Here is a 10,945-nt window from a genome sequence, read left to right on the forward strand (position 1 = left end):
TTTTCAAATGATTTTTTAGAAACTAAGTCTGATTTTCAAAGGTTTCTTAATGATTATTTCCAAAGAATTTTTAAAGAAGCTAAGCCTAATTTTTAGGGGATTGTTTATGATAATTGTAAACGAAATATTTTAAGAAACTAAGCTTGATTTTCAAGGGTTTCTTAATGAGTAAGTCCTTCGGGCCATCAGTAAGTCTTTCGAGCATGATGCTTAAATCCTTCGGGTCATCTATAAGTCCTTCGGACCATCCATAAGACCTTCAGGCAGGATATTTTCAACATTTCCTTTGCTCAATTCAAAACACTTCGAATCAGCAATGCCCCACCAGAGGGGTTAACATTTCCTATTACTCGATTCATAACACTTCGAATCAACTTAAGTCATTCGGGCCATCAGTAAGTCTTTCGAGCATGATGCTTAAATCCTTCGGGTCATCTATAAGTCTTTCAAGCAAGATGATAAGTCCTTCGGGCCATCCAAAAGACCTTCAGGTAGGGTGTTTTCAACATTTCCTTTGCTCGATTCACAACACTTCGAATCAGTAACGCCCTACCAGAGGGGTTCACATTTCCTTTTCTCGATTCACAATACTTCGAATCAGCAACGCATCACTCAAGGGATCAACATTTCTAGTGGAAAGATCATAATGAGAAGAACATGTAGCTTGAAGAACTGAAGATGGAGACTCAACCAAGAGAACGAAGCAAGATGACATCATTTGTAGTAAGGACTCGACGTCGCAGAAAGAGAAGAATTTAAATTCCCAGCGAAGAGTTCACAGCTTGACAATAAGAGAACACATTGAAAAATGGTGCTTTGTGTCTTTGCTCTATTCCTGTTTCACAGCAATGAGAAAAAAGGGGCAGTTGTAAGCACCATTTTTCTAATTCAACCAACAGACTCGGGCCTCAATCCAACCCATTACAAAACCTGGCACAAACCAAAGTAAAACCTAAACCAGTGCCCAAGACCCAACCAGATCCAAACCCAACCAGAACCCAGATTTGATACACGACCTAGGGCCCAAAACTAGACCCGACCCGGGTCTACCCTAACCCTAGGGTAGCCGCCTCATTCACCAATCAGCAGCTGCCCTCCTCTTCCCTAATCCCAGTCGAGGCCTCCACGCACGCCACTTTTGCCAACACTCCATCACCTGCAGAAACAAGCAAGAAAAAAACAAAGTTTTGAATCATTTCATTATGTAAAAAATAAGTATAAAGACCCATGCATGTAACTGTAAAGGAAGAGGGGTCAAGCACACTGTAATTTTCATTTTCAAAGCAATAAAACCACAAGCAGTCAAGGTTACTTTTTTCTGTTGTTTTAGTTCGAATCACTTTTAGCCCTTTTATTTTTTTGTACTATTTTTGGTTCTAAATATCAGTAAAAAAGGGATAGTTTTTTGTTTTCAAAATAAAACACTACCCTTTTTTCTAGTTTTGTTTCTAATACTAACAACATTTTGAAAATGAAATAAAATAATAATAAAGTTTTTTTATCGAATAATCACCATAATAACCAGTTTCATAATAAAAAAACTAAAAATAAAAGGGGGTTAGATCGGGGCTTACCTGAGTCATCATAGGTGTCACCGGAGTCGGCGAAACCCGAAGGGTTTCGGAGGGTTTCAGGTTATTTTTAGGTGGTTTTAACCCCTAAAAATGACCTAACATTGTAGATATACATTTATGGAGCATTTTGGGTAAATTTGGGGTTTTCGGTGGCCGGAGGTGGAGCGGTGTCCGACAGTGGGCCGGCCGAAACCAGGCGAGAGAGGAGAGAATCTCTCTCATTTTTTTTCTAAAAGCACGTTGCAAAAGAAAAAAAAGCCAAAAGTTGTATTTATAAAATGTTTTAGGGGAAATTTTCTTTTAGGTGCCCCTAACAATTCGCGCGTTTTTTGCATTCTTGTCACTGGAAGGGACTGATTTTGTGATTTTACCATTTCTGTCCATGCTTTATAATTTTTGGAATAATTTTCTTTTAGTCCCCTACTTTTAGCGTGTTTTTACACTTTAGTCATGTGTAGTGACCTTTTAAATTTTTTAAAATTGAGTAGACTGATTTTGTAATTTTTCCTTTTAATTTAACAGAATATTTTTATTCCTAAATAAATGTTATAATTGCCTTTTAGTTCCTGTAACTTATATGTGTTTTTACATTTTAATCCCTAAATCTGTTTATTTTTATTTTATTTCGATTTAGCCTTCAAAATTCGATTTGTTTTAATTTAGTCCTATTTTATGTTTATTTTGTTCCCATTTAGTTTAGTAATTTCACATATATGCAATTAGGTCCTTATTTTATGTTTATTTTATTTTTACTCTATGTTTTTACTACTTTTTTTATTATTTGATATTTTTTATTAGGTTTATTAAATGTCTCAATATTTTATAGTTTAAATTCTTAAATTTAGTTTTATTTGGTTTAAATGATTGAATTGATAAAATCAATAAAATTATTGGATGAAATTGTCTAATTATTGTTACTCTCATAAAATGTAATAATACCTAAGAAAATAAGAGGTAATGAGATTACTATTGTATTCCTAAAAAACTTTGTTAACAATTAGGAATCTTATATTATCTGAAGTCATCCAGCGATTTCAGTGGTAAAATAAAATGTTGTTCTCCTTATAGGTTTTGAATTCGAGTTGTTGTATTATTAATTAGTTAAGAAAATTCTGATCAGATACAGTTTTGTAATCACCCCAACTATTAAAAAAATCTTATATTATCTGACTGATAATGTTTTCTAATAACAATGTATAAAAAAGTTATATGATTTAAGTTATATTTTAACATTAATAGTAATAACAATGTATAAAAAAGTTATATGATTTAAGTTATATTTGACAATCTTGAACATTGGGGTGCTTCCATTGGTCTCTTATTGGCTTGGGAAGCTGGTTTTAAAAACGTCATTCTTGAAGTTGACAGTCTTGAAGCTCTTCATTTTCTGCGGTAATAAGAGGTAAAAAGATTATCATTGTATTCCTGAACTTTTTCCACTATTAGAAATCTTATATTATCTCACGTGTACAATGTTTGACCCATTATATTAGTATATGACTTTGGAGTAAAAGATAAATCTTTTTATTTATTAAATAATATATTAGACAAGTGACGATTTATAATAATAAATTAAGTATTAGATGGAAATTATTATCTATTATTTAATCTTATAAATGTGATATACAATCTTCAACCATTAAAATTAAAATTTAATTATTACTGATTATGGCATACAGAATATGTCATCACCAATTTTACTAATATATTTAAGACCAAAAAAATGAGGGAAGTAAATCCCTCAATATCCGTCGGTTGCAGCTTCACAGCAACCCATGCTGCTACCTCACCCCTGCACCACCAACCGAGATTAAATAAAATATGGGACTAAGAAACTTGAAACTATTTTAGTCAAATGGAGAAATGAAAAAAAATCAAAATGAAATCTTGTTTAACAAGTTTTGGTCACTTACATTATCATTTTATTAAGTTTGGTCACTTACGTTATCATTTATTAAATTTTGATCACTTACATTATCATTTTATTAAATTTTGGTCACTTAAATGTTGAATGTCGTTACGATGTGATGTGGCACATTAATAAAATGGTTTAATTTTTATTTTAACTTCCGAATTTTAGATAAAATACTAATTATGAGCCTTTTTGTAAAACTAAAACAACATAGAGACAAGTTTTTAATTTATCTTTTTTAATATGTTTTTCTTCATCTTTACCTAAACTCTAACCCCTTGTGTTGGCTCTCTCTTCAACTTCTTCGTCACCGATCATCTATGTTCTACTTTCAAGCATTCTTTATGAATATATAAAATAATCTAATATGATACTAACATATTATAAGATCTTAGATGCAACTCCTCTAGCTTCTTCTGCAATTTTGAAGTTGCTTCTTCAGAGTCGAGAACTGTTGAAACAGGCTGCGAATGCACATTGGCTTAATCTGAACTAGTAGGAACATCAGATGCACCAGCTGTTCCTGGCCCCTTCCCAAAATTATAGCACAAAATCCATTCTACCTGCAGGTTTCTTTGATTTGGATCCAATAAATCTGTTATTTGCTCATTGTATATCTGCAAAAGAAAATTGAAAATGAAGTGATAAGGAACAAGAATAGTACAACGCTAAGCAGTCCAACTATGTCAAAACTAAGAATCAAAATAATTCCATTATGTTTATCAACATGCTTAATTCACAACTTCTAAACGGAAAATATAGTACAACTCAAATACCCACCTTGGCACATAGAACTCCAATTACAATCCCTCTAATGTAACACCCCAATTTAGGGGATAAATTTTAAGAAATTATAAAGTACTGGATTTAATTGGTATTTTGGAAGAAAATTGAGGATTAAATTATAAGATTTCAAAGTTGGCAGACCGTTTTAAGAAGTGCAGGAAATTTAGTGGCTAGATTCATGATTTGACCATTTTTCTTTTGGGATGAATTATAACACCCATTCCGGTATGTTTTTCTGCAGATTTCCAGTTTCTCTTCTCCCTCAACCTTCCTTCCAACTCCGATTTACTCACCGTCTGACGTCCGATCGATGAACCGAAACCACCATCATGTTCGTTGTTGAACGAGGAACAAAACCCCTCAAACCTTTCATCGTGAATCATCGCCCATCGTCGTTAATTTAAGTCGAAAGTATCGTCGGTAATAACTCGATTTTAGTTGGTTTTTCGTTGATTCACAACGATCCGATCATCTGTTTACGACACCTCCTGCACCATCGTGTTCCTTGTGTCGTTCCGAGTTCACCGGTATCATCCTTGGTCTCCGTAGACAACGGCGCGTGAGGAGGTGAAGCGGTCAAAGTTTCTGATTTGTTGAAATCGAACACTCCACCGTTCAAAATTGTGAACCAAGCTTTGTAAGTGCCTCAAAATCGCTTAAAATAATTTTTAAGAATCTTTCCGTGATTTATAGGCTGTCGGAAGGGGTCCCACGTGCCCCCATGCGCAGCCACTGCTCCTGGGGAAGGACAAAATGACCGGTTTGACCGGTTTTGAAATAGTTTTAACCGATTCCAACCTGACCCGTTGAACCGACCCAAACCTTTGACCGACCCATTGACTGTTGACCGGCATTGACCACATTTGACCAAAACTTTGACTGGCTTTGATCGGGCATTAAACGACCTTTGACTTTGACCGAGTATACCTATCCTAACATTTTTCGACATTCCAAATCCGATTTCGCAGTCCGTTTTTCGAAATTTGAACCCAAAGGCCTCAAAATTGCCAATCAAACTCGTTGACTTTGATTTTGACCGAAAATTCCAAATTTTTGAAAAGTCATATTTTATGCTTTCGACGTCCTAAATCCGAATCCGAAGTCCGTTTCGCCAAATTCGAACCCGGTAAGATGTTTTTAACTGATTTATCATCCGATTCGATCCGTTTTTTTCAGAATTAAGCTCCGTTTTTTATGTAATTTCTGTTGATATGGATCGAAGGAAATATTAGAAGATGATTTCAAGATCAAAGGCGTTCGAATGGAATTTTTATGGTCGAGCAGTATTGCACAAAAATCGAGGTAATACTTTACTACCTCTTTATGCTTTATGGAACATGTGAATATTGATAAATGCATGAATAAGATAATGTTGGTCTCATTTGTGTAGTTAATTATTTTCTACACTCGATTCGAATACGGTAGAGATTTGGTAATTGATTATGGTTCAGAGGACTTTTATAAGAAATTGAGGAATTGTTAGAATTAAATTTCAAGTTTTGTGTTCGGTAATAAAGAAATCAATCTGGATTTGTATCTTATAATTTATTCCATCAAAGGTCAAATGTTAAAGATACTTGGATGAGAAATTATGAGAATACTCCGATAGGGTAAAATTACGAAAATACCCTTATGTTATAAAAAGACAAGATTTGACTATGAAAGTTGGATAAGAGGTTTTAAAGACATGTTGATCTGATGAAACTACTGATGTGCATAAGAAACGCTAGTTTTGCTTAGAAAATATAGATAATCGGTTTTTAACCCAAGAAGATTTGATCAAGAATCTAAGAGTCTGTTAAGGGAATCATTTCAATATCAGAGAATGTTCAGGAAAGAAATTAATCATGGGATCTCTAAATTATATTATTTGGTTAAGAGTTAATAACTGAAATTGTCTGGTTAAGAAATTATGAAAATGCCCTTGAGAGGTAAAATAGTCTGAGCTAACCCTAAATGAGAGAGTACTTTAAGGATTCGTACTTAACTCAATAAATTACGGATGTAATGGTTAAGATCCGTATTTGTACAGAAAATTCCTGATAACATGTTTGTAACATCTAAGAAGGCAGTTGACCTGAAAATCTCTGAGTTAAGAGCATATACTTGAAGAATAAATTATTAATGGTGCTCCTTTATAAGAATTGTTAGAAAGGATTGGAATGGATGATAAGTTTAAATTAAGTAATAAGATTGGACGGAAGGAAAATATTTAAATACTCGAAATATGTAAAATGACTAAAATACCCCTGGAATGAGAATGACCCAAGAATATCACCAAGCCCAGGAATGAATGGTTATCCTTAAGTTTTGAAATGAATGGAAAACATTGAGCACTAAAATGACCAAAATACTCTTATGGTCTAGACTAAATAAATGTCTTGGATTCATTAAGAAATTCAAATAAATATGAATGTGACATTGCCCTAAGTTATGGAAAACACATTATGCGGGCCGATCAACGATAATACTATGTCAGTACTTGAATGGAATAGATATCACTTGAATGCGTGTTCGTCTTCACAAGTTTGGATCGATAATAATTCTGAAAGTACTTAGCTCAGCTCAACTCTAGATCGCATTCAATACTAAGAATTTGATATTTGTTAGAAAAATCAATCTCGAAGGCCAAATTTAATTGAACGAAAGTACAATAAGTATCCGAAATTCAGAAACGTCTGGATTACCTTAAAAACCCCAAAGTAACTGGAATGGACTTGAATGCTAAATGAACTAAATAACCTCAAGGACTGAAGATTAAGTAAGTGATTGGGATGAGTCTGGAAACTCGAATAAACTTACATGACGTATCATCCTTATGGGTTATGAACCATAAATTCAGTACATCAATATTTTATGATATAGTTGAAACATGGAAATGAATTAAAAACCGTTAGAATATATGTTCGTCTCCTTAAGATCTATTCAGTGATGATTCTGAATATGATCTATGGATAAGGATTTTTGGTATTATAGAGTGAATACCAGGAAGGGAAATGAATTGATCAGTCAACAGACATTAGTTCTAAGAGTTGTTCAGCTCAAGTTGTTCGATAATCCGATCAATTGACATGGATGGTAATTGACCTGAATATTCGTTTCTTCTTTATCAACTCAAATCACTCTGGTTATTCCTGATGTACATGAAATCATAGTGGGATTCTAAAGTATCAACCTTAAATGTCTAACTAGATCGATTATTAATCGATTCTCTTCAATAGAACCTCGTTATTGGAATCCGATCAAATTGTACAAGTTTCTTGTTATACATTCTGATAACTACAAACCACCTCTGAAAAATAATTGGATCCTCTAGTGTGTTCCATATGTACTATATGACGGTTTTATATGTTTTAAAATAAGTTTTAACGAAAGTATTGATTTACTGGTTTACGAACTATGGCAACATGGTATGTGATCTCCAATTATGGTTTTCACCGAAAAATATGATTTTTTACTAATTTATGGAATCATGGAAACTATTGGTTTATGAATTATGGTACTTGAAATGTGTTATCAGGTTTCTTGTTTCACTGGAATGAAATGATGGTTATTGTTTTATGGACCATGAAAAATACTGGTTATTAATGGAATTGTTTATTGGGATATTATATGGGTAGACTGGAAGTACAGCTCTGATCAGGCTAGAAATTCCTTATGGACCTAAGGTGATCCTTGGGTAGGGTCTCAGACCTAAGGCACTCCCTTGGGTTAATCATTGGACTATTTATGGTGTACAGGTGGAAATCAATTATACGATTTATTTCATATTTACGATTTATGGATAAAACTGATTTCTACCAGATTTTCATATGGATAGGATTCTGGAGTATAGAGGCACAACCTTGATCTAGTTGGTAAGACCTTACGGACCTAAGAATACCCTTGGGCCCCAAGGTATATCCTTAGGTTGGCTCCCTTTGTTGTGTGCTTAGGGTAAGCCCTATGGACGCAGTTCTAGGGAACTGCATAATGGAGTTTGGTTGGAGGGTTCCGCTATGGTTTTAAAAGAATTATATATTTTCACTGGTTTTGATTGGAACAAACTAGACATCATATTTGATCTCCTGAAAACATCATATTATAAATGATTCCTATGAACTGTGATCTTCATGGTTTCTACTCGATGAACTGCTAATGGAATCCCAGATTATCTTGCAAACTGGTATACGTTTGATTCAATAAGGAATTTATGGCTTCACATTTATCTGCATGTCCTTTAGCATCACTTCGTAGTTTTGTATTACTGAGCTTTCCGAAGCTCACTCTATTACTCACCATTGCAGGTTAAAAGAATTGTACCAGTACAACTATCAACATCAGTAAGGGAGTTCTTCCGGCGTTGTTTACAAAGTATGGTACATGTGATTAGGGGGCATGTAGATGGTATTTTGTTTTATATACGAGTCTGAAAATCTATTTTATTTCTGAATACTGATAAATAATTTTATAAGTTTATGTTTTGATAAAAAAGTTTTAAATTTTCCGTAATACTTTACAGTGGGTCGCTCCGGTGGCCCTAATGTGACACTCTAGATCGGATCGGGTTATCCGCATCGGTCTGAGGGGGTTACATCTAAGGTGGGAAAGACGAACAATAATGCATAAAGTATGGAAACATGAATTACTCAATCGCATTGATTTAGCAAATTAGATTACTAAATTATATATCGATCAGCTGGTAACCACAGAAGTCACATATAAGTTAAATATCCTCGGGAATAGACTATTAATAGTAATTTAACTTTGAAATAGGCTTGAGATGCTATACGCATGAAAAATAGAATACACAAAGGATATCATAAAGGCAAAAACAAGAAATTAATAGATCAGTTAAAAGCATAGCAGCAGAGCCCCAAACAAAGGGAACTAATTAACAACACATAAAATATTAGGAACAAAAGGCATATTGACAGTGGAACTTACATTTTATTAAAGAACGTTTCCAATAATACTAAGAATTAAGCTTATTGATTACAAATAATAATGCATTAATGCTTACCTTTGGGACAGGAACTTCCCATATTGCCATTGCCTTCAAGTCTAAAAATAAAATTAACAACCAAAAAATTCAATGAGAATAGACTCTAACCAATTGACTAGAGAGCCACTGACTAATAAAAACTAACATACCATGGTTGTAAAAGTCAATGCCAGGGAGAAGACCCTCCACCCAGACAGTTTATTCTTGTTTCGATGTGGAAGTTGCTCCATTGACTTTGTTATCATTCTCATGACCCTCAAATCCTGATATAAACCCAAAATAAATAAAAATATTTAACCTCAGCTCCATGTTAATACAGTAAACTTTCACCTTTGAAAGCAAATAAGAGGAAAGATCCAGGCACAAAAGTGGTAAGAACTAAAGTGTAACCTCACTTTTTCCATCAATTTCATTAACAGGCTCTCCACTTAGTCCACTATGACTGATGGTCACCTCAGAACTTCTTTCAACTGGATAGGTTGTCTCGATATCTTCTTGAATTTGGGGAAATATATAAGAATGTGGAAGAGGAAGGTTCAGAGCACGAGACCAAAACATATAATTTGCCCTAGCATTACAGAAATTACGCAGTATTAACCACCAAAGTTCGAAGTGCAAGGAATGTCATCATATCATAGTCAATCTCCTTCATTGTCCCCACCCACCCCATTTTTAGAGAGAATAAGAAAGAGTTCATTTTGAGGAGATCCCTACCAAAGGAAATCTTCAAAGCATACCTCACTGCAAAAGAAGCATTAACAACAATTCATAATTGGGAAAAAAGAAAATAAACACACTTGATTCCTACTTTATTCGATGTAATTAATACCGACCTTTCTGAAACTCCATCAAGAGCAAGAAGTTTCTTCACCAAACCCTTCACTTTATCTTCGTACACAGAAATCAAATCCTTTTTCTATAAAACAATTACACTAACTTTCATCATCATGGGTAGTAAAATTACATGCATTTCATCTTCAAGAGAAACGTTAAACTATATGCTTATATTTACTCGCAATTCAGTTGCTCTATACAAGATTATTCCTCTCAATTCCAGCATTCATCATCGGTAAACCATAACGGATTCCCAAAAGTGGTGGAAAGCATATCAAGATACCTGAACCAGTCTTTAAATCCACATAAATAATAAATAAAAGAAAACTAAAAGAAAACAAACAAATATGTTAAGTACATACGGTTTCCACGAATAATACTTTCGGAGACGTTCCACAGTAAGAAGTCTTTAAATCCGTTGTTCGCTGAACGAGAGGGAATTGAAATGTAAAGGGTTGGAGTAAAATTAAGTTCGGTTCGGTAATGGATAATCCTGCAAAATATTACCTGGCACTGCAAATCAACAATCTTCACCTGCTACCACTTCGATATATCTAAGCAGTTTTCGGCTTCACGACTTTCTTCCTTAGTTGCCTCTTTGTGATCAAGCTCTTCATCCCCCAGAAGAACAATAATGCACCGTATTGCGCAACAGACTGTCATTAATGAAAGAATCAATGAAGTTTGCATGTTGTATTTCATAATGCATAGGGAAACACTTCAGATATGGACATGTAAATACCTGCAGAAAATCACCGAGCAGAGCAGCGTACTGGGGCTCTTCAGGTCGATAGTTGTAGAAGTCATAGAGAAGATGAGTGCTAACTAGCAAATACACAAACTACGGCAAAGGAA

General features: G+C 34.2%; 1 long non-coding RNA gene across 1 annotated transcript; it reads right to left on the reverse strand.

Moving 5' to 3' along the window:
• Positions 1 to 9,911: 9,911 nt before the first annotated feature.
• Positions 9,912 to 10,300, reverse strand: LOC120200636. Its single transcript, XR_005523581.1, has 3 exons — positions 10,269 to 10,300; positions 10,090 to 10,172; positions 9,912 to 9,997 (listed from the first exon to the last, which is right to left on the reverse strand). It is a non-coding gene; the product is annotated as an uncharacterized LOC120200636 (long non-coding RNA).
• Positions 10,301 to 10,945: the final 645 nt, after the last annotated feature.

Source organism: Hibiscus syriacus, unplaced genomic scaffold (assembly GCF_006381635.1).
Source record: "Hibiscus syriacus cultivar Baekdansim isolate YM2019G1 unplaced genomic scaffold, ASM638163v2 tig00006264_pilon, whole genome shotgun sequence".
Taxonomy (NCBI): Eukaryota; Viridiplantae; Streptophyta; class Magnoliopsida; order Malvales; family Malvaceae; genus Hibiscus; species Hibiscus syriacus.